Source organism: Moschus berezovskii, chromosome 3 (assembly GCF_049115385.1).
Source record: "Moschus berezovskii isolate FMDL1 chromosome 3, NW_MosBer_1.0, whole genome shotgun sequence".
NCBI lineage: Eukaryota > Metazoa > Chordata > Mammalia > Artiodactyla > Moschidae > Moschus > Moschus berezovskii.
The window spans coordinates 81,180,786-81,204,302 of record NC_142462.1 but is presented as its reverse complement, the minus strand read 5'-3'; the positions used below and the strand labels follow the sequence as shown (position 1 = coordinate 81,204,302).

At 40.1% G+C, this 23,517-nt stretch overlaps 1 pseudogene; it reads right to left on the bottom strand.

The window, feature by feature from the left end:
* Positions 1-15,861: 15,861 nt before the first annotated feature.
* On the bottom strand, positions 15,862-16,501 carry LOC148778362 (tetrapeptide repeat homeobox protein 2-like; annotated as a pseudogene).
* Positions 16,502-23,517: the final 7,016 nt, after the last annotated feature.

Below are 23,517 nucleotides of genomic sequence, written 5' to 3'. Positions count from 1 at the left end.
TAGACCACTTTGGCTCCCTCAAAATCCATCTTATACCTACTACCAGGATAAGAGTTAGGGAGACTGATCAAAAGGATATTAAGATAAAGTAGGTGAGCTGTGATGAAAGTAACATCTACAGAAAGAGAAGTGATGAAACATATGGGTCAGATTTATGAAATAGGCCAAGTTTTGTTGGACTTGGTGATTGGAGCTTGGTGATATGTAGACTAAAGTAGTATGTTAGAGTCTCTAAATGCCTATTCAAAAATCTAATCTTCCTTTCTTCCTTAGTAATGTGTAACAGTTTTGTTTAGGATGGCAGTGTACTTGGCTAAAAGAATACATTTATGATTTTCCTTTTTAGTTTAAGCTTTTTGACTAAATTTTGCAAAGTAAGGCTCCTTTAAAGGAGCTGACTTAGACTGGAAATGTACCCTTTTATCCTGTCCTTTTCCTGTTGCCTAGAAGCTAACATGGTGGTTAGAATTTGAGCAGTCTCCTTGGGTCATGAGGTAACTTTGAGGATGAAGCCCATGAACTAGGAGGCTGGAGCAGCAAGTTAGAAGAACTGATATTCCTGGTAATTCTGGAGTGTTTGAACTACTCTCAAGATGTCATGTTACTTGAGAGAGGAACTCCTTACATCACAGTGTGGTTCCTATATCAATAGACTCAGCATCACGGAGGCTTATTTGAAATGCAAATTCTAGGCTTCACTCCAGATTTTATAAAGAAGAATCTGGGGGTGGAGCCTGGCAGTCTGTTTCTTAGCAAGCACTGTAAGTCATTGTCCAGTCGCACAGTAGTGTCCGACTCTTTGCCACCCCATGGACTGCAGCACACCAGGCTTCCCTGTCCATCACCAACTCTTGGAGCTTGCTCAAGTTCTTGTCCACAATGTCGGTGATGCCATCCAACCATCTCACCTCTGTAGTTCCCTTCTCCTCTTGCCTTCAACCTTTCCCAGCATCAGGGTCTTTTCTAAGGAGTCAGTTCTTCGCATATGGTGGCCAAAGTATTGGCATTTCAGCTTCAGCATCAGTCCTTCCAATGAATATTCAGGACTGATTTCCTTTAGGATGGATTGATTGGATCTCATTGCAGTCCAAGAGACTCTCAAGAGTCTTCTCCAACACCACAGTTCACGAGTATCAATTCTTCAGAGCTCAGCTTTCTTTATAGTCCAGCTCTCACATCTCTACATGACTACTGGAAAAACCATAGCCTTGACTATATGAACCTTTGTTGGCAAAGTAATGTCTCTGCTTTTTAATATGCTGTCTAGGTTGGTTGGTCATAACTTTTCTTCCAAGGAGCAGACGTTTTAATTTCATGGCTGCAGTCACCATCTGCAGTGATTTTGGAGCCCAAGAAAATAAAGTCTGTCACTGTTTCCATTGTTTCCTCATCTATTTGCCATGAAGTGTTGGGACTGGATGCTGTGATCTTAGTTTTTTGAATGTTAATTTTTAAGCCTGCCTTTTCACTCTCCTCTTTCACCTTCATCAAGAGGCTCTTTAGTTCCTCTTCACTTTGTGCCATAAGCGTAGTGTCATCTGTATATCTGAGGTTATTGATATTTCTCCCAGCAATCTTGATTCCAGTCATCCAGCCAGGCATTTTGCACGATGTACTCTGCATAGAGGTTAAATAAGCAAGGTGACAATATGCAGCCTTGACATACTCCTTTCCCAGTTTGGAACCAGTCTGTTGTTCACGTCTGGTTCTAACTGTTGCTTCTTGACCTGCATACAGGTTTTGCAGGAGGCAGGTAAGGTGTTCTGGTTTTCCCATCTCTAGAATTTTCCACAGCTGTTGTAATCCACACAGTCAAAGGCTTTGGCATAGTCATTAAAGCAAAAGTAGATGTTTTTCTGGAACTCTTCTGCTTTTTCTATGATCCAGTGGATGTTGGCAATTTGATCTCTGGTTACTCTGCCTTTTCTAAAACCAGCTTGAACATCTGGAAATTCACGGTTCACGTACTGTTGAAGCCTGGTTTTGAGGATTTTGAGCATTACTTTGCTAGCTGTGAGATGAGTGCAATTGTGCAGTAGTTTCAACATTCTTTGGCATTGCCTTTCTTTGGGATTGAAATGAAAACTAACCTTTTCTAGTCCTGTGGCCACTAGTGAGTTTTCCAAATTTGCTGGCATCTTAAGTGTAGCACTTTACCAGCATCATCTTTTAGGATTTGAAATAGCTCAACTGGAATTCCATCGCCTCCACTAACTTTGTTCCATGATAAGTCATTTTCTTCTAAATAAGTTTTTGTAATGTATACTAAAGAGAACCATTGCCACACATTCAACATTTTGTTCCTTTTGGGGTTTCTTTTACAGTAGAACTTAATTTTAGCTGATTAAGTAATAAAGAGATAATAGGTTTTAAACAAACCTGAATAATTTAAAGGGACAAAGAATAGATCACTTTACTTACTATTTTAAACAAAGAATTAGATAAGCATTTTCCAGATGTGTTCTAAACACTGGTCCCTCGGGATGTTGTTCATCACAAAAAAATGTGACTAACTGTTTAGAGAATAATGCTAAATTGAAGACTTGATCATGCATATTAGAGGGCAAAGTTTCTAAAAAGTTTCCAAAAAAGAAATTTGTTTAGTTTTATTTAACCAACATATGTTGAAATTGACGTGACAGTTTTTTTGCATACCTAGTAACTTCTGAAACTACAGTTTCAGATTTTGTGGCATACCAAGTTAGATAGTAATTATTTTTACTTCTTGTTTTAAAATGGCAAATATTAGTATGTAGTAGAGACACATTTCATGTGTCACTTCAGTGCCATAGATGTTCCTTGAGATACGTGTTTATATGTGTAAGGACAATGCAGAGGCAAACAAATGTGCTCACTGCCCTCTGGGCAGTCTGAGAGTGATGCAGTGTATAATAAGCTACAGGAACAAAACATATGTCTTCAAAAGAAGAGGAAAGGAAGAGAGGGATAATGAGGTTATGGAATAGACTTCTGGCTCATTTTAGAAGTACAGTAGGATTCTGCTTATTTGGAACTGGATAAAGGAACTTAAGAATGCTCAAAGGATAGATTTGGGAAAGGGTAAGAATTTGCCTGAAGTATAGCATATTCATGGGGTAGCTGAGAAAGCTTAAAAAAGTATTTTGGAGGCAGATTATAAAGGGTCATGAGTTGCTCTGTAAGAGATGGTACTCTATTATAAATATGAGCAGCTGAATCACACAGTCATGTTTATTTTAGACTAAAATAGCTAATGATTTTGGAAATAAGGGCAATAAAGTCAAGGATGGCATATTTCACCAAAATGATTGAGGCAAAGAAAACATCCTGTTTTGAATCGAGGTATTGAAAAAGAGTTAAACTGATCCTCAGAAGAAATTTATGGGGAGCTTCTGGTCCATTTCATAGATTTCATTGTATCAGTGCTAAGTAATTTCAGTGTATATTTAAGTATTAGTATTTGTTAAATTTCTTTTTAGCATCTCTCTTAACAAATGACATACTTCATTTCTTAGTTGTTAGTATAACCATGTCTTCTACCATTAAAACTACATGTGGAAGCTGTTCTGGAATGTAAGGGCCTCTGAAAAGCTATTCCTTCATAAAAGTAACAAGAACACTGGCAAAAATTGTCAAAATCAACTTTTTCAGAACTCTGACATTAACCAGGGACCTGCAAACAGTTTGAAGAACTTTTATCCAAAAAAACCAGCTGAATCTTGGTAAGAATTGCAAGCTTTGTAGTGTTTTAACTTGCCCTATTGCCATTTCCTGTCCCCAGCTCCATAATAACCTTATAAACCAACAGCCTCACAATTATGTTAGCTATGAAAAACAATAGTCTAATAGGCCTTGGAATTTGCAGAATGCTTTAGGCTCCTCAGCCCCATTACCAGAGAATTGTCACTATTTGGCCAATCTGGCAGCTCCCTGGAAAAGCCTCATTTATAGGTCTTGTCATTAACTGATCTAACTCAGAATCCCTTGCTCAATGGAAAAAGACTTTTCCCTAGGGCATTTGTTGAAAAAAGTAGTGACAGTTGATTGACATCACAGCTGGTGTGCGTGCTCAGTCGCTTCATTTGTGTCTGATGCTTTGCCACCCTGTGGACTAGCTCATCAGGCTCCTCTCTCCATGGGATTCTCCAGGCAAGAATACTGGAGAGGGTTGCCATGCCCTCCTCCAGGGGATCTTCCCAACCCAAGGATCGAACTTGCATCTCTTATGTCTCCTGCGTTGGCAGACAGATTCTTTACTGCTGTGCCACCATGGAAACCCAAGTTGGTGATAGCTCTTGGTAAAACCATTTAATAGGAAAATCTGGGAATGATGTTTGTAGGGTGTAGAAAAGCTCCAACAAATTCTCAGGGTTCTGTAAGGTCATACACACATTCAGAGCTGAGTGCATGCCCAAGAAAGACATGCAAATTTCTGATCTTCCACCTCTGGCAGATTTTAAGGTTCATGAAACAAGTTCTTGTGAAGTGTAAGGCAGAGTTGTAAATTGCCAGTGTTGAATGTGTGCCCTAAAATACATACAGACCCTCAACAGTCTAGGCAGGGAGGTTTATGGCTTCCAAGCATTTAAGGAAACATCTGTCCAGTTATTAGCTGACCATTAAGCTAAGCTGGGCTTCCCAGATGGTGCTAGTGGTAAAGAACCTGCTTCCCAGTGCAGGAGATGTAAGAGAATCGGATTCGATCCCTGGGTCAGAAAGATATCCTGGAGAAGAGAATGGCAGCCTACTCCAGTATTCTTGCCTGGAGAATCCCATGGATAGTGAAGCCTGGTGGACTGCAGTCCATAGGGTTGGAAAGAGTCGGACACGACAGAAGTGACTTTGCAGGCAGTCAGGCAAGTTGAGCTGCGCTGAAAAGAGTACAGACTTCACAGAAATTATTCTAGCAGAGTTACTAAGCAAACATCATGATTGTCATCAATAACAACTAGCAATAACAAATTCTGTGTTGAGGGGAGGAAATGTGATTTCCAAAGTTGGAAATTACTATTTAAGATGTCCACTTTTGTGCAAAAAATAAGCAAGACATGAAACAGAAAAATATGGTCTATATGCTAGAATAAAAGCAAGAAATAAAAACTGTTCCAAAGGAGGCTAGATGGTGGACTTCAGAGTGCACAATAACTTTATATCAGCTATTAAAACATGTTCAAAGAACTAGAGGAAACCATTTCTAAAGAATTAAAGTATGAGAATAATGTATCATCAAATAGAGAATGCCAATAGAAATTTCAGGAAAGAACCAAATAGAACTTAGGGAGCTGAAAAGTACAACCAGAATTAAAAAACTAAGACTCATGAGAGGGGTTCTATAGCAGATTTAAAGTGATAAAAGGGAAAATAAGTGAACTTAGAGGTAGGTCAACGTAGATCATCTAGACTGAGGAACAGAGAAGAGAATGAATAAAAAGAGACTAAGAGGACTGTGACACACCAGCAAACATGCCAACGGAAGTTCAAATAATTGCTGGTTTTCTGGAAAACCTTGATTTATTTTAAATGTATGTGTGCGTGGAAGTTACTTCAGTCGTGTCCAACTCTTTGCGACCCTATGGACTGTAGCCCGCCAGGCTCCTATGCCCATGAGTTCTCCAGGCAAGATTAGTGGAGTGGATTGCCATGCCCTCCTCCAGGAGATCTCCCAGACCCAGGAATTGAACCCATGTCTCTTACTTTGGCTGCATCGGCAGACTGGTTCTTTTATCACTAGTGCTACCTGGGAAGCCCCAGGATACATACAGTCCATGGGGTTGCAAATAGACAGGACTGAACACACACACAAATGTGTTACATTTTCCAGTCAAAATATAGAAACTGGAAAAATACATTTTTTTTTCCAAAATACCAAATTTTGTGCTATCTGTAAGAGACACAATCTTAGTGTCATTACCACAGAGCAGCATTGACACCTTCAGATCAGCATGAGGGAATGCCTTTCCATTCATATTGGCCAAACTGATACCAAGATTGAAACACTTGCTGGAAACTTTGTTGGCTGGAATATGGGATTCAGTCAGAAGATGTCATTCTTCACAGTAAAAAGGATCAGTCGGAAAATACTAAGATGAAGCATGTGAATGCATCTTTTGATATCTTATTTGTGAGACAAGAGGTGGGAATCCTGTGCCCGAGCACTCTTCCCAACCCAGAACTGTTACATGTGGGATTCATATAGGAAAGTACCAGTAACCCAGAACAGCTTGTTAGCAGAAAGGTGGGTAGTGCAAACAATTATGCCTGATGTCATTACTCTGTGGGGTCAGAGGCTGTCTGTCTATCTTGGACTAGAGAGCATCTGAAAGCTGACAGAACAGTTTCTCACTTTCTGAAGCTTTGGAGGAAATAATGAATCAGGATTTACATATCTCTTAGTGGAGTGGCTCATGGTAGAATATAGCTGGAAGACTAAGATGAGTTCTCTGTATTTGCAGCCTTCAGTATCTTCACTGCTGTAGAGCCTTGTGACTGTTCTTAAAGCACTTGAATTGTAGCTGCACAGTGGACTTCATGCCATCTGTGATATATGCCATCATATGCCTGGTACAGAATACCTCCTCTTAATGCCAGCCGGACTAGGCTTATAGGTCTTCTACTCCTGTTGCTTCTGGTTTTAAGGGCCTTTGAATGGTACCTAATTGAATTCCAGAACAAATTAGTGCCTTATCTGAGAATATATTTCCCCATGACAATCTTTACCCTCATCATCCCCACTGACAGAACCTACCAGGAGCAGCTCTCCATGACAGATATCAGTCTTTCTTTCAGTTCTCCAACTAACTGATTAAGTGTGATCCTCAACTTGGGAAGCACATGGCCTGCTACCCACTATACAAAGTGGATGTTGTGCCCAAGGGTGTTCCCAACAATTGCAGCCATAAAGTCAAGGAACTCTGTTTAGTTTGTACATTCGCTTTCAAATGGTTTCAGGATGGCCATCAATAATGAGCCATGCGTGGTGATGCCAGGAGTTAACCTGACTGAAGTCCAGAAAGCTGTCTTTATGCTGAGAAACAGCACAGCAATTGTAAAGGGCTAAGAACAACAGACTGGTTCCAAATAGGAAAAGGAGTACAACAAGGCTGTACATTGTCACCCTGCTTATTTAACTTATATGCAGAGTACATCATGAGGAATGCTGGGCTGGAAGAAGCACAAGCTGGAATCAAAAGATTGCTGGGAGAAATATCAATAACCTCAGATATGCAGATGACACTACCCTTATGGCAGAAAGTGAAGAGGAACTCAAAAGCCTCTTGATGAAAGTGAAAGAGGAGAGTGAAAAAGTTGGCTTAAAACTCAGCATTCAGAAAATTAAGATCATGGCATCTGGTCCCATCACTTCATGGGAAATAGATGGGGGAACAGTGGAAACAGTGGCTGACTTTATTTGGGGGGGCTCCAAAATCACTGCAGATGGTGATTGCAGCCATGAAATTAAAAGACGCTTACTCCTTGGAAGGAAAGTTATGACCAACCTAGATAGCATATTATAAAGCAGAGACATTACTTTGCCAACAAAGGTCCATCTAGTCAAGGCTATGGTTTTTCCAGTGGTCATGTATGGATGTGAGAATTGGACTGTGAAGAAAGCTGATCGCTGAAGAATTGATGCTTTTGAACTGTGGTGTTGGAGAAGACTCTTGAGAGTCCCTTGGACTGCAAGGAGATCCAGCCAGTCCATTCTAAAGGAGATCAGTCCTGGGTGGTTCATTGGAAGAACTGATGCTAAAGCTGAAACTCCAATACTTTGGCCACCTTATGCGAAGAGTTGACTCATTGGAAAAGACTCTGATGCTGGGAAGGATTGGAGGCAGGAGGAGAAGGGGATGACAGAGGATGAGATGGCTGGATGGCATCACCGACTCGATGGATATGAGGTTGAGTGAATTCCGGGAGTTGGTGACAGACAGGGAGGCCTGGGGTGCTGTGATCCATGGGGTCTCAAAGAGTTGGACACGACTGAGCGACTGAACTGAACTGACTGAGGTAGAGTTCCCCTGATTAGAAGAAAAATAAACAAGACCCTAAAGTTTTACACTGTATCAGTTGGCTCAACTCAACAATGAGTACATATTTTCCTGTCTATCAGTGAAATTCAGCACAACTACCAGTGAACCTTCTAAGGTTTGGAGTCATTTGGGATACTGGGTCACTTCTGTGTGTATGTGTGTATGCGAGAGAATGGAAACCTTATTTTATCCTTTGGTTTTTAAACCAAGAGATTGTGAAATCCTGTGCATTTATACTTTTCCTTTCCTGTGCATGAGGTAGAAAACTGCACATGTAGAGTACTAATATCATTTCATATATGTAAAATAAATAGCGTATATAGCACTGACTTAATAATTAGAATTTTTTAAAAAGATCCAGTTTAGATTCAAAGATACAGATAGATTAATAGAGAGATGGAAAAGATAAATCATGCAAACAGTACCCAAAAGAACTGCAGTGCCTACACTAAGACAAAATAGGCTTTAGCAAAAATTATTACTAAAGAAGAAAAATATTTTATAATAAAAGTCGAAACATCTCAAAGAGTGTGCATATATATATCTAATAACAGAGTCCCAAATATATAAAGCAATACCTGACAATTGAAGGGAGTAATAGACAATTCAACAGTAATAATGGGAGATTTTATTACCTCACATTTAACAGTGGATGGAATAACTGGGCAGAAGATAGTATGAAAAAAAAGCAGACAAGAACAACGCTATAAATTTAAGGCCATATTTAGAACACTATAACCAGAAAGAGCAGAATACACATTCTTCTCAGGTATACATGGAACATTTTCTAGGACTGACCATATATAAAATCATAAAACAAGTCTCAAATATTTTAAAAGTATTTAGATCATTAAGTATGTTTTCTAATCAAAGTGAACTTAGAAATCAATAACAGAAGGAAACTTAGGAAATTCACAAATATATGGAAATTAAAAAACACTTCTAAGTAACTGATGGATCAAAGAAAGAAATAACATAAATTATAAAATACTTCAAAGTGAATGAAAATGAAAATACAACATACCAAAACTTAAAAGGTCCAGCTAAAGCAGTGCTTAGAGGGAAATCTGGGCTTCCCTGGTGGCTCAGAGGGTAAAGAATCTGCCTGCAGTGCGGGAGGCCTGGGTTCGATCCCTGGTTTGGGGAGATCCCCTGGAAGAGGGCATGGCAACCTACTCCAGTATTCTTGCCTGGATAATCCCCATGGATAGAGGAGCCTGGTGCGCTACAGTCCATGGGGGCGCAAAGAATTGGACATGACTGAGCGACAAAGCACAGCACATCACAGAGGGAAATCTATAGCTGCAAAAGCTTATATTAAAAAAGAGGTAAGATGTCAGTCATTAAACTAACCTAGCATGACTTTAGTTTCTACCATTAGTTCAGTTCAGTCTCTCAGTCGTGTCCGACTCTCCGCGACCCCATGAATTCCAGCACACCAGGCCACCCTATCCATCACCAACTCCCTGAGTTCACTCAAATTCATGTTCACAGAGTCAGTGATACCATCCAGCCATCTCATTCTCGGCTGTCCCCTTCTCCTCCCGCCCCCAACCTTTCCCAGCATCAGAGTCTTTTCCAGTGAGTCAACTCGTCGCATGAGGTGGCCAAAGTATTGCAGTTTCAGCCTCAGCATCAGTCCTTCCAATGAACACCCAGGATCGATCTCCTTTAGAATGGACTGGTTGGATCTCCTTGTAGTCCAAGGGACTCTCAAGAGTCTTCTCCAACACCACAGTTCAAAAGCATCAATTCTTCGGCGATCAGCTTTCTTCACAGTCGAACTCTCACATCCATACATGACCACTGGAAAAACCATAGCCTTGACTAGATGGACCTTTGTTGGCAAAGTAATGTCTCTGCTTTTTAATATACTATCTAGGTTGGTCATAACTTTCCTTCCAAGGAGCAAGCGTCTTTTAATTTCCTGGCTGCAATCAGCATCTGCAGTGATTTTGGAGCCCACAAAAATAAAGTCTGACACTGTTTCCACTGTTATTCCATCTATTTCCCATGAAGTGATGGGACCGGATGCCACGATCTTTGTTTTCTGAATGTTGAGCTTCAAGCCAACCTTTTCACTCTCCTCCTTCACTTTCATCAAGAGGCTTTTTAGTTCCTCTTCACTTTCTGCCATAAGGGTAGTGTCATCTGCATATCTGAGGTTATTGATATTTCTCCCAGCAATCTTGATTCCAGCTTGTGCTTCTTCTAGCCCAGCGTTCCTCATGATGTACTCTGCATAGAAGTTAAATAAGCCAGGTGACAATATACAGCCTTGACGCACTCCTTTTCCTATTTGGAACCAGTCTGTTGTTCCATGTCCAGTTCTGACTGTTGCTTCCTGACCTGCATACAGGTTTCTCAAGAGGCAGGTCAGGTGGTCTGGTATTCCCATCTCTTTCAGAATGTTCCACAGTTTATTGTGATCCACACAGTCAAAGGCTTTGGCATAGTCAATGAAGCAGAAATAGATGTTTTTCTGGAAATCTCTTGCTTTCTCCATGATCCAGCGGATGTTGGCAATTTGATCTCTGGTCCCTCTGCCTTTTCTAAAACCTGCTTGAACATCTGGGAGTTCACGGTTCACATATTGCTGAAGCCTGGCTTGGAGAATTTTGAGCATTACTTTACTAGCGTGTGAGATGAGTGATTGGAGCTACCCCATGCCTGAGGCCAGGCCCAGCGGCCGAGAGGAGCTGCCCCACGTCCAACGGGGTGGCTGCGCGGGCACAGGAGGGCCGAGAGGATCTACTCCACGTTCAAGGTCAGGAGGGGTGGCCTTGAGGAGATACCCCTCATCCAAGGTAAGGTACAGCGGCTGCATTTTGCTGGAGCGGCTGTGAAGAGATTTTCCACGACCAAGGTAAGAGAAATCCAGATAAGACGGTAGGTATTGCTAGGGGGCATCAGAGGGCAGACACACTGAAATCATAATCACAGGAAACTAGTTGATCTGATCACATGGACCACAGCCGAACGTGGTCCACTGGAGAAGGGAATGGCAAACCACTTCAGTATACTTGCCTTGAGAACCCCATGAACAGTATCAAAGGGCAAAATGATAGGCTACTGAATGAGGAATTCCCCAGGTCGGTAGGTGCCCAGTATGCTACTGGAGATCAGTGGAGAAGTAACTAACTCTAGAAGGAATAAAGGGATGGAGCAAAAGCAAAACCAATACCCAGTTGTGGATATGACCGATGATAGAAGCAAGGTCCGGTGCTATAAAGAGCAGTATTGCATAGGAACCTGGAATGTTAGGTCCATGAATCAAGGCAAATTGGAAGTGGTCAAACAGGAGATGGCAAGAGTGAACCTAGACATTCTAGGAATCAGTGAATTAAAATGGACTGGAATGGGTGAATTTAACTCAGATGACCATTATATCTACTACTGTGGGCAGGAATCCCTTAGAAGAAATGGAGTAGCCATCATGGTCAACAAAAGAGTCCAAAATGCAGTACTTGGATGTAATCTTAAAAACGACAAAATGATTTCTCTTCAATTCCAAGGCAAACCATTCAATATTACAGTAATCCAGGCCTATGCCCCAACCAGTAACACTGAAGAAGCCGAAGTTGAACGGTTCTATGAAGACCTACAAGACCTTTTAGAACTAACACCCAAAAAAGATGTCCTTTTCATTATAGGGGACTGGAATTCAAAAGTAGGAAGTCAAGAAACACCTGGAGTAACTGGCAAATTTGGCCTTGGAGCACGGAATGAAGCAGGGCAAAGGCTAATAGAGTTTTGCCAAGAGAACGCACTTGTCATAGCAAACACCCTCTTCCAACAACACAAGAGAAGACTCTACACATGGACATCACCAGATGGTCAACACCGAAATCAGATTGATTATATTCTTTGCAGCCAAAGATGGAGAAGCTGTATACAGTTAGCAAAAACAAGACCAGGAGCTGACTGTGGCTCAGATCATGAACTCCATATTGCCAAATTCAGACTTAAATTGAAGAAAGTAGGGAAAACCACTAGACCATTCAGGTATGACCTAAATCAAATCCCTTATGATTATACAGTGGAAGTGAGGAATAGATTTAAGGGACTAGATCTGATAGATAGAGTGCCTGATGAACTCTGGATGGAGGTTCATGACATTGTACAGGAGACAGGGACCAAGACCATCCCCATGGAAAAGAAATGCAAAAAAGCAAAATGGCTGTCTGAGGAGGCCTTACAAATAGCTGTGAAAAGAAGAAAATCGAAAAGCAAAGGAGAAAAGGAAAGATATAAGCATCTGAATGCAGAGTTTCTACCATTAAAGAACTATAAAATGATGAGCAAGCAGAATAAAGGAAATATTGAAGATCAAAATTAGAAATTAGTGAGACCAAAGCTCAGTTCTTTGAAAACATCAACAAAACTGAGAAAAACTTCCTTTAGAAGGACCAAGAAAAAAAAGAAGACTTCAGTTGTTAACATATCAATAAACTCATATGCAGATCACACCACACTTATGGCAGAAAGCGAAGAAGAACTAAAGAGCCTCTTGATGAAAGTGAAAGAGGAGAGTGAAAAAGTTGGCTTAAAACTTAACATTCAGAAAACTAAGGTCAGGGCATATGGTCCCATCACTTCATGGCAAATAGATGGGGAAACAGTGGAAACAGTGACGGACTTTATTTTGGGGGGCTCCAAAATCACTGTGGATGGTGACTGCAGCCATGAAATTAAAAGATGCTTACTCCTTGGAAGAAAAGTTGTGACCAACCTAGACAGCATATTAAAAAGCAAAGACATTACTTTGCCAACAAAGGTCTATCTAGTCAAAGCTATGGTTTCTCAAATAGTCATGTATGGATGTGAGAGTTGGACTATAAACAAAGCTGAGTGCTGAAGAATTGATGTGTTTGAACTATGGTTTTGGAGAAGACTCTTGAGAGTCCCTTGGACAGCAAGGATATCCAGCTAGTCCATCCTAAGGGAAATCAGTCCTGAATATTCATTGGAAGGACTGATGCTGAAGCTGAAACTCCAGTATTTTGGCCACCTTTTGCAAAGAACCGACTCATTTGAAAAGACCCTGATGCTGGGAAAGATTGAAGGCAGGAGGAGAAGGGGATAACAGAGGATGAGATGGATGGATGGCATCAAAGACTCAATGGACATGGATTTGAGTGGATTCCGGGAGTTGGTGATGGACAGGGAGGCCTGGTTGCTGCAGTCCATGGGGTTGCAAACAGTCGGAGACGACTGAGCGACTGAACTGAACTGAACTGAAAGAAGGGACTTCACTACAGACCTTACAGAAATAAGATTGTAAGGAAATACTATGAATAACTGTATACAAACAAATCAATTAACAGAAGACAGAAACCTGCAAAACTGACACGAAAAGAAGTAGAAACTCTGAATACACCTTGAGGAGAAAGAGAGAATTATTAAGTTCCGTTCCATCGCTCAGTCGTGTCCGACTCTTTGCGACCCTGTGGACTGTAGCCTACCAGGCTTCTCCGTCCATGGGATTCTCCAGGCAAAATACTGGAGCGGGTTACCGTTTCCTTCTCCAGGGGATCTTCCCGACCCAGAGATCGAACCCAGGTCTCCCACATTGGAGGCAGACGCTTTAACCTCTGAGCCACCAGGGAAGTTAGAAAACTCTTAACCAGAAAAGTCCAAGCTGAAGGACTTAATGGTGAATTCCATCAGACAAAGACATCACACACACACAAGCACTATAGATAATTATCTCTTATGAATATAGAAGCAAAATTTCTCCATTAAAAACTGGGACTTAAGAATGCAAAGTCAGTTTAATATTTGAAAATCAATCAATGTAATATACTATATTAACAGAATAAAACAAAACTCATATTTTCTTAATAGATGTAGAAAAAGCATTTGACAACATCCTATATCCTTTTTATGATAAAAACCCTACGCACAAACTAATAATAAGGAATTTACTGAACCTGATAAATAGAATCTAAATAACTCCGAGGTGGCATGATACTTAATGGTAAAAGACTGGATGATTTCTCCTAAGATAAGGAACAAGTCGCGGAATCTACTCCTGCCACTTCTCTTCGACACTGTACTGTTGGTTCTAGCCAAGACAATTAGACAAGAAAAAGAAAGAAAAGCCATCAAGATTGAAAAGGAAGGTGTAACATTGTTTCTATTTCCAGGTAACTTGATCTTGCCTATAGAAAATTTTAAGAAATCTCTTGCAGATCCAAACTCATTCCATAAAAATAAATCACATTTCTGTAGCCTAGAAATTTTTATAACAAAAATTTCATTTCCAAAATCATTAATAAAATAATTGGGAATAAATTAAAAGAAGTATAAGACTTGTACACGGAAAGTAGAAAACTGGTGAAAGTGAAGAAAGCTGAATAGCTTCAAAGAAATATTAATATTGTTCAATATTATTAAAATGATAATATTGTTCAGTCAGTTCAATTGCTGTCATGTCTGACTCTTTGTCACCCCATGGACTACAGCACACCAGGCTTCCCTGTCCCTCACCAACTCCCAGAGCTTGCTCAAACTCATGTTCATTGAGCTGGTGATGCCATCTAACCATCTTATCCTCTGTTGTCCCCTTCTCCTCCTGCCTTCAATCTTTCCCAGCATCAGGGTCTTTTCAAATGAATTGGTTCTTCCCATCAGGTAGCCAAAGTATTGGAGCTTCAGCTTCAGCATCAGGCCTTCCAATATTCAGGACTGATTTCCTTTAGGATTGTCTGGTTGGATCTCCTTTCATCCAAGGGACTCTCAAAAGTCATCTCCAACACCACAGTTCAAAAGCATCAGTTCTTCGGTGTTCAGCTTTCTTTACAGTCCAACTCACATCCATACATGACTACTGGAAAAACCATAGCTTTGACTAGATTGACCTTTGTCAGTAAAGTAATGTCTCTGCTTTTTAATATGCAGTCTAGGTTGGTCATAGCTTTTCTTTCAAGGAGCAAGCGTCTTTAAATTTCATAGCTGCAGTCACCATCCACAGTGATTTTGGAGCCCAAGAAAATAAAGTCTGTCACTGTTTCCATTGTTTCCCCATCTATTTGCCTTGAAGTGTTGGGACTGGATGCCATGACCTTTGGTTTTCTTTTATTTTAATTTTTTTTATTCTATTTTTTTTTTCAGCGTATCAGTGTGCCACTGATGTAAACGAGAGAAAAACACTAATTCATCACAAAAGATAATGAGAGGCACTGAAATACACAACATTAAAATCAAGAAAATGCTACGTATAGAAAATACACGTGGGAAAAATGTTTGTAACACTTTAACCATCAAAAAAGATAGACATATAAATTCGGACAAATGGAGAAAAATGGAGGGGGCGGGAGAAAGGACAATTTACAAGTATCCCTAATGTCCAATTAACACCTGAGAAGAGCTTACTTAATTTCTGCATCATTGGAGGCATCAGTACTAAAACTACAAAGAAGCCGCAAGAGGGCAGATTGGCAAACATGAAAATGTCTCAGATCCTCAACATTCGGGGGGATGGGCGAATGATGCTGGTCTCGCTTGCACAGAAAGTTCTCCTGCAGCATCCACGAAGCCGGGACACACACGAACGGCCAGTAGCGATTCCATTGACAGCAGTTCCCACGTGCGCCCCAAATAACCGGGCAGGGAGCTTCAGGGCTTCGCGGTGGCCTCACAGTGACACAGTGACGCCCCTTCCCCAGACCGGCTCAAGGGAGATGCACACAGTAAACCAGCTGTGAAGACCAAGCCACCACACCTTCCCGGACGCGGGGGCGCCACGTGCAGACTCACAGCGCCCTGGGCCTCTCTGGCCCCTCGGGGTCTGCAGGACTTTGCGGGGACAGATGATCACGACCTTATAAATTCGTGAACCGCCAGGAAACTAAATCGTCCTCATCACAGAATTCAAGGGAGTGGAGGGTTCGGAAAAGAGCTCCCGGGATGAGAACAGCAGGGCACAATCAGGAAGCGGAAGAGGATCTGGGCGGTAGTTCTGGGCGTCTGGGTCCTGAGGCCAGCCCGGGGCCGGAGCAGCGGGGCCGTACACGTGGACGCCCTGTGCCGGGACCCACGTGGCCGGGTGGTGGCTGGAGACGCCGGGCTCGGGCGCTGGGAGCACCCCCGCGGGGCTGTGGGAGGAGGGCGGCTGTAGAAGCCCGGGCTGTCTGGGAAACGGGGGCTCGCAGCTGCGGCTGCAGATTCCGGGGCGGGGCGGGGGCCCAGGGGGCTCCGGGGTCCGTGGGCGCATTGCTGGCCCTCTGGTATCCAACCTCAGCCTGCCGTCGCTCCAGACGGGAGCGCTGGGCCCGGCGGTTCTTGAACCACACCTGCACTCTGTGCTCCTCCAGGTGGAGCCTGGCCGCCAGGCGCAGGCGGTCCTGGTAGCTCGGGTACTCGTTCTTCAGGAAGGATTCTTTGAGCGCCTCCAACTGCTCTTTGCTGTACACCGTGCGCTCCCGCCGCTTTCTGTTTGGGGGCGCTGACCTCAGCGTGGGGCTCATGATGGTCTCGGGTTCTTGCATCCTCCTGCTGTTCTGCCTTCGGAGTTTGAGGCTCTGCTCACAGGCCTGGGACAGACATCCCGGTTTTATGCTGTGCCTACCTAGACCCAACGACCTTCGTTTTTTGAACGTTGAGTTTTAAGCCAACTTTTTCACTGTCATCAAGAGGCTCTTTAGTTCTTCTTCGCTTTCTGCCATAAGGGTGGTGTTATCTGTATATATGAGGTTATTCATATTTCTCCTGGAAATTTTGATTCCAGCTTGTACTTCATCCAGCCTAGCATTTCACATGATGTGCTCTGAATGTAAATTAGATAAGCAGGGTGACAATATGCAGCCTTGACATACTCCTTTCCCAATTTGGAACCGGTCTGTTGTTCCATGTCTGATTCTAACTGTTGGTTCTTGACCTGCATACAGATTTCTCAGGAGGCAGGTAAGGTAATCTGGTATTCCCATCTCTGAAGAATTTTCTAGTTTGTTGTGATCCACACAGTCAAAACTTTAGTCAGTAACGCACAAGTAGATATTTTTCTGGCATTCTCTTGCTTTTTTTTTTTTATGATCCAATGGATGTTGATAATTTGATCTCTGGTTCCTCTGCCTTTTCTAAATCCAACTTGAACTGGTAGTTCACGGTTCACATGCTGTTGAAGCCTGGTTTGGAGAATTTTAAGTATTATTTTGCTAGCGTGTGAGATGAGTGCAATTGTGTGGTAGTTTGAATATTCTTTGACATTGCCTTCCTTTGGGATTGGAATGAAAACTGACCTTTTTCAGTCCTGTGGCCACTGCTGAGTTTTCCAAATTTGCTGGCATATTGAGTGCAGCACTTTAACAGCATCATCTTTTAGGATTTGAAGTACTGTTAAGTTGATAATAATCTTTAACTATCTAAAAATTCAACACAGTCTCTCTCAAAATCTGTGCTTTTCTTTAGAAATTAACATACTGATCCTAAAATTCATGTGAAAATGGAATGGACTCAGGATAGTGAACACAATACTGAAAAAGGAAAATAAATAGGAGGAATCACACTCTTAATTTCCAAACTTACTATAAAACAATGATAATCAAGACAGTGTGGGTGCTGGCAAAAGGATAGATATGTAGATCCATGGAATAGGATTGAAAGTTTCTAGTTTACTTTTATATGTGTGTGTGTGTGTGTGTGTATGTGTGTATGTAAGTAAACCCTTACATATATGGTCAGTTATTTTTTGGCAAGGGCACCAGGGCAATTAAAATAGGAAAGATGTGCTTTCAGCGAATCATACTGGGGCAACTGGATATTCACATGTAAGAGAATGAAGTTGGGCCTCTGTCTCACACTGTATGCAAAAATTAAACTGGTTCATAGACACCTAGTTCATACTATAAAATTCTAAAAAGAAAACAAGTATAAATCTCTGTGACCTTGGGTTAGGCCAAGTTTCCTTAGATATGATGCCAAAAGCGTGAGAAAGAGAAGAAATATTAAGTATATTTATTGATTACCATTTGAGCCACCAGGGAAGCCCCATTTAGATATATTGGAATTTATTAAGTTACAAAATTTTGTGCTTCAAAAGACACTATCAGGAAAGTTAAAAGATAGCCTACAATATGGGAGGAAATATTGTTCAATCATGCATCTGCAAAAGGATTTGTAGTTAGTACGAGATCTCCTACATCTGAATAATAAAAAGAGAACTAATTAAAAATGGGCAAAGATTTCTCCTAAGAAGATACACAAATGGCCAATAAGCACACTAGAAAATGTTCAACCTCATTAGTCATTAAGGAAATTCAAATCAAACTATGAGATACCACTTCATACCTACTAGGATGGCTAAAATTAAAAAGTCAGATAATAAGTATGTAAAAATTTTTTCAAAAATCAAAGAAGTCTAAATTGACCTCTGAATAAAATCAAATTTCATGCTTAGTAAAGCAGCAAAATTAAAATGGTGAGGTCTTATGATATTAGTAAGTTGGTGCTGGTTTTCATTTACAGTGTGAACCTGGTAGATAGCTTGATCCTATGTCTCGTGAGCCATGAAAATGATTCTCCCCCTTGATCCTAATGATACCAGTCTTAAAATTTTGTCTTAGGAACATGATTTAACAGAAATAAAGTTATGTAAATGTTGAATTGAAAATTGAATAAATACAGGACAAGTGAATTGTTTCATGATTCATTGCACATCAGTATAAGGTGCGTGCAAGCTAGGTCACTTCAGTAGTGTCCAACTGTGTGCGACCCTATGGTCTGTAGCCCACCAATCTCCTTTGTCCCTGGGATTCTCCAAGTAAGAATACTGGAGTGGGTTGCCATGCCTTCCTTCAGGGGATCTTCCTGACCCAGGGATCAAACCCACATCTCTTACGTCTCCTGAATTGGCAGGTGGAGTCTTTACCACTAGAGCCACCTGGGAAGCCCCACATCAGTATAATAGATTGCTACAAAAGTATGCATTATGAACACACACACATAATGCTCATATATACTGAAAACAATATCTAAAAATGTGTTTGTGAGAAAAATATGGGTGATGAAACATTTTAAAAATTATTTTTTCAATATTTTATTATCAATATTTCCCAACATTGTGCAAAGTTAAGAGAATTTTACAGTGAATACTCATATATCATAATTAGAATATATCATTAGCATGTAGTTATACTTTACTATATAGCTACCTATGTTAACCTTTTTATATTTAATTTTTATTTAGTTTAAAATTTCTTTCAGAATATTGAGCAGAGTTCCCTGTGCTATACAGTAGGTCCTTCTTGGTTATCTGTGTCAATATTCTGTAATAACCTTAATGGGAAAAGAATTTTTAAAAGAATAGAAATAAATCAATAAATAACATTTAAAAAAATTCCCCCCAGCTGTCAAGTAATAATATGTCATTTCCTGAGAGATGATTATTTTTGTTTAACTGAGGAGTAACTGAAATTTTATTGCAGGTTTAGAACCGTGTAAGTTTCTGTATGGCCACAAGGTGTCGCTCTGGGCCTAGCACATCCTGGGATAACCCTTTGCAAGGAAGGTTTTACGGAAAGGAACTTCTAAATGCAATCAGACTTCTGTTTATTTGGGGGACTCGTATTTTCCAGAAAGAAGAGAAATACCAGAGAAATAAAGCCACAACTTAGCTCAAGAGTTAAACTGTTGATAAACTTTTTGTTTTATCCTTCTATACTGCTTTTACAAGCTTCCCTGGTGGTTCAATGGTAGACTCCACTGCCAATGCAGAAGACATGGGTTTGATTCCTGATCCAGGACGATCCCCTGGAGTAAATTTCTCCTCCATTAAGATCTAAAGTTAATTTAGGTTATATATTTATTTTATTGTTCAAAATACCTTTGCCACAGGTTTTCTTACCTGAAATTTGACTTTTTTAACTCCACAGCCTCTAGGTCAGAAGTTTTGCCATATGCAGCAAATATGTTTGTTACCAGCTGCTTGAAATGATACCTTTAAGAAGGTTTAAATTAGTCATGGAAATAGAAAATTTTCAAATTTATACAGTGAAAGCTTCTCAAAATTATTTTTCTTTAGTGTGACTATTTGATTAATGTCTGTATTTCTTTAAACGTAGACTATATGGATGGCATCACCGACTCTGTGGACATGAGTTTGAGTGAACTCCGGGAGCTGGTGATGGACAGGGAGGCCTGGCCTGCTGTGATTCATGGGGTCGCGGAGAGTCGGACACGACTGAGCGACTGAACTGATAAGGTTTGGAACTGTACCTAGCACAATGACAGACACTCAAAAAATATTAGTTAATTGATAAATTTAAGAGTGATTTGAAACGTTCACTAAAGGCTATTTTGTAAGAATTGATAAATCTCTTTAAAAAGTGTACTTATTCTAATATTTTTAAATGATAATGGTGAGGATTAACTTTAGATCCCCTTCATTGTTTAAAAATAGCTCCTAGATAAAAATATTTTTCTATTTTTAGTTGCAAAAAAGAATAGTCATTTTAAAAGGAAAATAAAGCCAGATTTGTTGAAATTCATTTTAAACAAAAATGATTTCTCTTCTTTCCCTGCAAGAAATTCTCAGTTTCTGTCTACATTAGATGTCACTAACTGTCAATTTGTTTCTTCATACCAGAGAACACAATCATGGAAGCAAGAATCCAATAGTATGGTCAAATAAATTAAACTGTCTACTGGAATAACCAGGGAAAGGGTTTTCCAATTTAAAGTATTTTTCTGTTTAAAGGGGAGAATATTTGATGAATGGTCTATGAAGCACAGTAGTCTTTTTCATAAAATTAAGCTATTCAGAATCTAAGGTCTTGGGAACTTTTTAGTGTAAATAGAGATGTCCTTCTCAAAGAATTTAGCGTCATTCTTTTGAATTTCAGATAGGATGGTTAAAAAATTCATCAAGCAAGAACATAAGAACAAACATTAGTGTTGTTGTTTTCAGGACTCACTTTACAGAGAGAAAGGAAATGCCAGAGAAGCAAAACTACAAAACTACTTAGCTCAATAATTAAATTGTTGATAAACTTTTTGTTTTAGTCCTGTTTATTGCTTTTACAAACTTCCCCCATGGCTCAGCGGTAAAGAATCCACCTGCCAATGCAGGAAATGTGGGTTCAATCCCTGGGTCAGGAAGATCCCCTGGAGAAGGAAATGGCAACCCACTCCAGTATTCTTACATGGGAAATCCCATAGCCAGAGGAACCTGCGGGCTACAGTCCATGAGATCACAAAAGAGTTGGACATGACTTAGCAACTAAACAACAACTGCTCATTATATATTCTTTCAATTGTACTTGAAAGTCATTATATAAATTCAGCAGGGCTTGGACTTCAAAAGTCTTCACTATCCTTCATTTCCTTCAAATGAAAGTAATGTTCTATACTGCATACCCATTTTGCGTATACTTGCCCTCCTCCTTCTTTTCCTCTCTGCTCTTTGCCCTCTTTCCTTTTCCCTAGGCCTTAAGTTTTTATTTTTTTTTAATATTAATAGTTCACTTAGAGGAAGATTAATTGCTGCTGAAAGAATTAAATTTGAAACATAAAATATTTCTTGAACAATTTCTACTAAGTTACAGACTTACTATTGCCGTCGTGTTTTTGTTGTTGTTCAGTTGATAAGTTGTGTCCGACTCTTTGAGACACCATGAACTGCAGCACACCAGGCTTCCCTGTCTTTCACCATCTCCTGGAGCTTGCTCAAACTCATGTCCATTGAATTGGTGATGCCATCCAACCATTTCATCCTCTGTCACCCCCTTCTCCTCCTGCCTTTCCCAGCATCAGAGTCTTTTCCAATGAGTCGACTCTTTGCATCAAGTGGCCAAAGTATTTGTAACTGCCCCCAAATAATATACATATTATTATTTTAACACTTATTTGCTTTTCCTTGAACGTCATGATTTATTTTTATCTGATGTCAACTCCATTTATGGCAACCAACTGGCAACTGCAAATTACAATTGCTATGACAAGCTAGATATGAAAAATGCAAGCGTAATTTTGGTCTTGATGATTGTACTTGCTTGAGTCACGGCTTGCATCATCTCCTGCAGTTCTGTTTATGAGTCACAAATTTTATTTCCACTATATCCTTTTCAGTCTCACATAAGCATCAGTCATACCATATAAATATGTGAGGACAATTTACTTTTATAGGAAGACCTAGATAATTTTTTTGGCTGCTATAAGAATTTTTAGCCTTTTCTTTAAAGCAAATAATAAACTTTACGCCCCATTAAATGATCTTTTTTCCTGTTTGATGTGTTTAAAGTCATGGTTAGAGGTTATTTTAAATGCAATTCTTTACCAGTTAATGAGCTGAACAAATTATGTCATTGCATTTTTGCATGTTGGGAAGGGCTGTGGTTTGTTCCAACATGATAGAAACATATTCAGAGTAAAACTCTGAGCCAAAGTAGCCATAGATGACTTTAGTTAAATGCATTAGACCCTAATATAACAGTTTATTTTAAAACATACTTTGGTCTTTAATCTACTTCTTTAAATTCTCCCCTCTTTTGGTGTTAAAAATTTCTGAAGTCTGGAAATGTTTCATTTGTTTCATAATTAAAGGCTATGCAGCACCCCTATGTTCATAGCAGCTCTATTTGCAATAGCCACGACATCAAAACAATCTAAATATCATCAACAGATGAATGGATAAAGAAGATGTGATACACACACACACACACACACACACACAATGGACTACTACTCCATTAAAAAGAATGAAATCATGCTATTGGCAGCAACATGGATTGAACTAGAGATTATCATACTAAGTGAAGTAACTCAGAAAGAGAAAGACAGCTACTGTACGATATCACTTTTATGTGAAATCTAAAATTCAATACAAATGAACATATCTATGAAACAGAAGCAGACTCACAGACATAGAGAACAGACTTGTGGTCACCAAGGGCAAAGGGGAGTGGAGGGGGGATGAACTGGGAGTTTGGCTTTAGCAGATGCAAACTATCACATATTGAGTAGACAGATAAACAACAAAGTCCTACAATGTAGCATGGGAACCATATTCAATATGCCAGTATAAACCATAATGGAAAAGAATATAAGAATGTGTATATATGTATAACTGATTTGCTTTGCTATACAGCAAAATTTAACACAAATTTGTAAATCAACTATACTTCCCTGGTGGTTCAGACAGTAAAGAATCCACCTGTAATGCAGGAGACTGGGGTTCAATCCCTGGGTCAGGAAGATCCTCTGGAGAAGGGAATGGCTACCCTCTCCAGTATTCTTGCCTGGAGAATTTCATGGACAGAGGAGCCTTGTGGGCTACAGTCCATGGGGTCACAGAGAGTCAGACACAACTGAACAACTAATACTTTTATTTTTGTACTTTTTTTTTAAAAAAAGAACAATCTTTATTAAAAGGGGTATTATGCTTATAGTCAATTATAATAGAATATAAGTGTATACTCACATTTTTATGGAAAAAGATTTATAGATGCATAAAAGCAGGTTTGGAACACTACACACCATAATGTAAACACCGAAAAAGAAAGAATAATCC